Source organism: Anneissia japonica, unplaced genomic scaffold (genome assembly GCF_011630105.1).
Source record: "Anneissia japonica isolate Jap-2015-1 unplaced genomic scaffold, ASM1163010v1 scaffold288271_len110776_cov171, whole genome shotgun sequence".
Lineage (NCBI taxonomy): Eukaryota > Metazoa > Echinodermata > Crinoidea > Comatulida > Comatulidae > Anneissia > Anneissia japonica.
The window spans coordinates 1-6,561 of record NW_022744007.1 but is presented as its reverse complement, the minus strand read 5'-3'; positions in this window follow the sequence as shown (position 1 = coordinate 6,561).

Here is a 6,561-nt window from a genome sequence, read left to right as displayed (position 1 = left end):
AAAGTGATGACAATGAAAACAAAAGTCAAGTTGACGTATTTTTGGAACATAATTTATTTAACACGAATATTTCGTACCCACTGCTACTTGGGGATTGGATTCAAGACTAGTAACTAAGCGCAAGCTCGGTAGTGGCTATGGCACCAGGCTAGTTATCTGGAGGTCGTGGGTTCGATTCCCTCCTGAATCACTTGCAACTATTTTCGCAAGTATTTGGGAATGTACCAAGTATTCGGTATGATTACACTTCAAATAGGTCAAAACATCACTCCTACCATAAATATTCTTGCTGTTAGAATTGTATTTTTCTTTTCTTTTTTCCATTATTTGTGAGTTCGCAGTTAATCGCATCATTACATTATTTTACTGTATAAGTCAGGACGCACCACTATTTAATATGTGCCACTGTTTGAAAAATGACTGCCACATAAATCTGAAAGCTGTGATTGGTTTTGAATTTTTAATTGCTATTTTTATATTCAATTTTTATCTTTAGACAAAGCTCAAGACATCTATTTTTGGTTACAAAGCTAGTCTATTCAGTTACCTAGTGCTTGACAATATATTAAATTTTTTAATTGAATAATTTGGACCTTTAGAGGTCGGGGTTCAAACCTCTTACGCTACATTTTTGCTTCTGTCCGCACTCGGTCTAGGTGTACTTTTTAGTGAGTGAAGGTTGCAGCTGTATCTTGTGCCTGTTGCCAATTATATGGATCTAAAGACCATTCATTGTAAAACATTACCATCTACTTGTATTCCTTGTATAATCAATGGCAGATTCAAGAGGGGCCCAGCCCGCCCGGTTTCCCCTAAATTTTTCCAAATAAAATTTTAAAAATGGAGAAAAAAGTTCTCAATTAAGAGGCCAATTCCGAATCATAAATTTCTTTCCTCAGCCCCAATCATAGTGGGGCTGAGGTGGTATAGACTTTGCATTTGTGAAAGTCTCTTTCTCTCTGGGGACCCCCTCTATTTCATGTTCCTGGATCCGCCACTGATAATTTCCTGTAATATTTATCTATGTATCACCTGAGTATTCAGTGTAAAGTACATAGACCACTCTGTATCACAACTCCATAATATGTAACAGCTTGTAATTTTATGTGTACATTTTAAGTCCTGCTTTCTTTAATTACTGATGATAAATTGTATCTACCCATACATTGATAAAATGGTAACCATGGGGCTAAAATAATAATTAAATATATCTAATTTATTTTTCAAAGATTAAAAATGTCATTTTGCAAGAATATATTAAATATTTTAAATGTAATTGTTTATAAGTACTGCAAATTTTGCATTGTATAAATTATCAATTAAATAATTATATAAATAAATGAATGGGGCTTGCAGACTTCAGATACAATAAAAAAAATGCACCTCAAAACCACATTTTTACTAAGATGTTTCTGTTTTGTTCCACCATGATACCTCCATAAATCATGTTTTATATTTTTGATACAATTTCTGTTTTGTGTAATGTTTAATAATGTGTATTATAAACTTTAATTTGAATCTGGAGGAAAATTGCAATAAAGGTTGTCATATCTAAGACAATTTTTTTAATGAATATTTTAAATGCCTTTTAAATTATGCTCTTTTTATTGATCTTTTATCTATTTGGAATTTTGTATTGTCTGCTTTTGTTTGTTTTTTTTTGTCAAAGGTCCTCCACTCGACAGTGATTAAATTTACTTTTGGGGTGTCCTGTCTCATGTTATTTTGTGCTTTTGTGGTTGTTCCTTGCTGTTTTTATTTTTGGACACAAATAAATGAAATGAATATCATAATTAGTTTGATTTTGTAGAAAGAAAATTTATAGCAAAACTGTTTTAAGTATCTGTTCTATGTATTTCTTTATTTTAAGAAGTTTTAATAGCCGTTTTATCCCTTGTTTCAGTCTCATGGGACAATGCAAGTACTGTACAAAAGTAATATATCGAGCAAGATACTGTATACGGAGTGGAGTTGAAGAATACAGTAGCTTAGTGGTTAGGATGCTTGCCTTCTAATCCCAGGGTCATGGGTTAAATGACTATAAACAAATCCACTCCATAAGCTGATAAAAGCATCATGTATGTTCATTTATTTAAGAGGACCCTTGAATATCCGCGACCTCCTAGGATACGCTGGAAGAGTCGCCCTCTATTAAAAAATATGTAATATAAAATCTGTATTTGTTTTAAAGGAATTTACAAAAATCCAGTCTCAATGTTTATGTTTTTAACAGTACTGTATATTAGGATGGGTTAAAAAATTAAACAGCCACTGAACCTGGAAAAACCTAAAATGCATCACTGCAATCTCAGAATGTTTACATTTTCAACAGTATATTAGAACAAATACGGGGTTAAATAATTAAACAGCCACTGAACCTGGAAAGAACCTAAAATTCATTACTGCAGTTTCAGAATGTTTACATTTCAGCAGAATATTAGGATGAATATGGGGTTAAATATTTAGACAGCCACTGAACCTGAAAAAACCCAAAATGCATCACTACTGTCTCAAACTCTTTACATTTTCAGCAGCCTATTAGGATGAATATGGGGTTAAATAATTAGACATCAACTGCTTCTGGAAAAATGCATCATTACAGTATCAGAGTGTTTGCATTTCCAACAGTATATTAGGATGAATATGGGGTTAAACAATTAGACAACTACTGAGCCTGAAAAAACCTAAAATTCATCACTGCAGTCTCCGATTGTTTACATTTTCAACAGTACATTAGGACGAATATGGGGTTAAATAATTAAGCAGCCACTGAAGCAGGAAAGACCCAAAATGCATCACTGCAGTCACAGAGTGTTTACGTTTTCAACAGTATTAGAATGAATATGGGATTAAATAATTAAACAGCCACTGAACCTTGAAAAACCCAAAATGCATCACTGCAGTCTCAGAATGTTTGTATTCAGAAGAATATTAGGATGAATATGGGGTTAAATAATTAAACAGCCACTGAAGCAGGAAAGACCGAAAATGCATCACTGCAGTCACTGAGTGTTTACATTTCCAACAGTATATTAGGATGAATATGGGGTTAAACAACTAGACAACTACTGAACCTGAAAAAACCCAAAATTCATCACTGTAGTCTCCGATTGTTTACATTTTCAACAGTATATTAGGCGAATATGGGGTTATAATTAAGCAGCCACTGAACCTGGAAAGACCCAAAATGCATCACTGCAGTCTCAGAGCGTACGTTTTCAATAGTATATTAAGATGAATAGGGGTTAAACAACTAGACAGCCAATACTACCCCTGGAAAAACCCATCCTTTTAAATCATGAATTTGAATTGATTTTGGTACACAATTATGTGCAAATAAGCATTGCTCAATCTATAGTTATTTCAACAAAAGCAATCAACATAAGTTCTTTTGTTGAAGTTCAGTTGAGCACGTCTTATATGTGATGCAATCAATATGTTGTCATAGTACACATACAGTGCAGTCAAAATGATTTTAATAATACAACTTGCTGATCGACAATGGCTAGAGCGAACTGTATACCGTTTATCAAACACGACTGAAGAGAATAAACACTCTATTGCGGTAAGATGGAAAAACATTGTTGGTTTTTATATAACAATTTATTTATAAATGATGTGAAGCAGTGTACACAGATTATTCAGGAAGAGATGGGTAGTGCAACAGCTACTACAAATTATCAATATCAGGCAGTATCACTGTTCTGTCCAGTCCACGTACGTGACAAAAACCTGTGACTTGCATATCGTTATGGGTGTAATAAGACATCATAGGTAAATCACAAAATGTTGCAGTAGTGAGATGGATATTAAAAAAATATTTAGAATGAAGAGATTTTATATAGCCCACAAATGCAACTACAACTTCAAACAGTAGTTAATTCATTTATAAAAAGCCATTTGGTATTTAGCATGTACAGCAGTTACACTCGATATTTTCCTGATGATTAGTGCGGGCACACTTCAATGTTTAATCTTAAGGTTGGGGTCGAGCTATAGCCAGCAAAGCTAACACAGTTAAAATAAAGATTGGTGCCTTAAAACTCCATAAGGAAGAATCAATGCTCTGTTCTTGTTGATTACATTTTTTTTATTCTTAAAATTGTTTTTGATGACACAATAGTTTGATCGGGTATAGTCTTTTTGGCAAAAAACAATTTAGCATCATGACCCTTAACCTTTTGGTGTAGAGTCAACTGTGTCTTATTATATTAGTCTGAATCATATTTTGTCTTCAATGATTTAAATCTGATGTATGTTCTACTGTATTAACTTATAAAAATTGAGTCTGCATGTTTATTGAAATATTCACAAGCACCATCAGTTTTAACCCTGGATTGTATCATTGTAAAATGGGGGTGCACAATGGTACAGCCAACTGCTGGGTTGCTCTGACCCGTATGAAAGAAGACAGATTTCCTTAACGATCGACTTCATTTGAGTTGCATGTTACCTTGAAAGATCCACTAGCAACATCATCAGTCCTAGTGCAGTAACAATATGACGATAATCTACAATAGGATTGGACTACAGTACACTGGGGGATTTTTGATCGAGACAAACAACACACTGTGCACCCCATTTTACAATAGTAAAGTCCACTTTTGGGTTGCTCTGGATTGTGGATTGAGGTGGCTAAAAGACCAATTTCCATGAGTTTATTTGAGTTTCATGTTTCAAGCAACATCAGTCCTAGAACACTCAACATGAGAATATGAGTTAATTCGAAGTCACGCCTTGAAACATTCACATGAAGTCATCAGAGGCATCTGAATCTACATCTTGATTTGAGGTCATTTTATCAGTTGTCATTAATGATGAATAGCTCCTGAAATAAAAGATATAGACAAGACAATATATAAATGACAATAAAAAACACCAATAATAATACTATAATATTGAATAGTTTGCCTTCCGCTTGGAGACCACCACTTGGACCTAAAATATGGGGTGGTCTACAAAACAAAACAACTACAAAATATAACTACAAAGAATTTTTTTTAAATAATGGTTATATACAGTGTTTGAAGGTTTCCATTGTGAATAAAATTTTAAATGCTGTACATCATGTAGACGGTTATGTAAAGAACCATGGACTGTTGAAAAAATTCTTTTAAAATAGTGTTTCAAACACCTTTGGAAGAAGCTGTAGTAAAGGCATTTAATGTTGTAGTATGAGAATAATAATGTTATGCTGCTATGGCGATGGAGGGAAATTCGCAAATCCAGTTGAATAAACAAAATCAACAACATGAAAAGAGAGAAGGTTCTTATGAACTCTTCAAAAATTTATAACAAATTACGGAACACAACAGGAGCAAAGCAGTCAACAGATTGGTGATTGAGATCAAAACATCCAGGTAAATGTTGATATTATTTTGGTTCAATCATAAATGAAAGTTGAACAACATTACATGACACTGATAGGAACAGATGAATTTAATAATAATACTTGTTTAATTACTCGTTTACAGTGATCACAAATTTATCAACTTTACATGTCTTGAAATGTAATGGAAATGTTAAGGCATCTGTAACATATTTTAGTTGTAAGAACACATTGTTGTAGTTGTATTTCCAGGCTATTTATATTCTGTATGTTAATAGATTATTTTCAGGTAAGGGGAAGGCTAATTATTAGCCACAATGACTATGTGACTATCTGTCCTCCAGCCACTGTTTCTTACAACCAAAAATATGTTAGACATTTTGGGTCACAACTTTTTCATAATCTTTCATGGTAACAGTTAACGCAGCAGTTTCTTTCTCTCAACCTTAAGGTCAGAGGTTCAAAATTCACTTTGCATTTCACTTGTGTCCTTGGGCAAGGAACTTTACCTGCATTTGTCTCTTTCCACCCAGAAATATAAAAGGGTACCTAGTAGGATGATGTGGCATTGAATGTATTAGTTGCCATCAATTTCCAATGTGGGTAGGGGAATCCCTGAAAGCTCCATTTTAAATTTTCAGAAGCTGTGCTTTAAATTTAAAGAATGAAAATTGTAGGACTAAGTATACTGATTCACATTTTCAGAAAATTCATGACATGAACAATTTGGTGATGATGAAGGGGTTAGACTGCCACAGCTATGGTTTGGGCTGCTATGGGATCAGGGTGAGAAGCTTCACCTCAATAATGGACTCACTATTATTTATTTTATTTCAGTTCTGTTTACTTGCAGTATGTATAATTTATGTATCTGTACTATGTTATCATTATGAATAAATGTACTTTTGAACTTGGAACTTTTAAGAAAATCTATTACTATGGCACTTCTAGACAGCCGGACATGGCACCCTCAGACTTAAATTGGAATAATTACCCAGTCAGCAGCATGCTGACTGGGTTCTGTTTCCGAGCAGTTTCTTCTTTCTTTCTTTCTGGCAACATATTAAAAGGCTACTAGTGGCAAACTACTGGACCGATTTAATTAAAACTTGGTCAGTAGGACCGGGGCCACCTCCCATTTATGTGTTGTTCACAACTTGGGACCAAAGAACAGGTGCCACCTCCCATTTATAATTATGTTGTTCACAACTTGGGGTCAAAGGTCACATAAG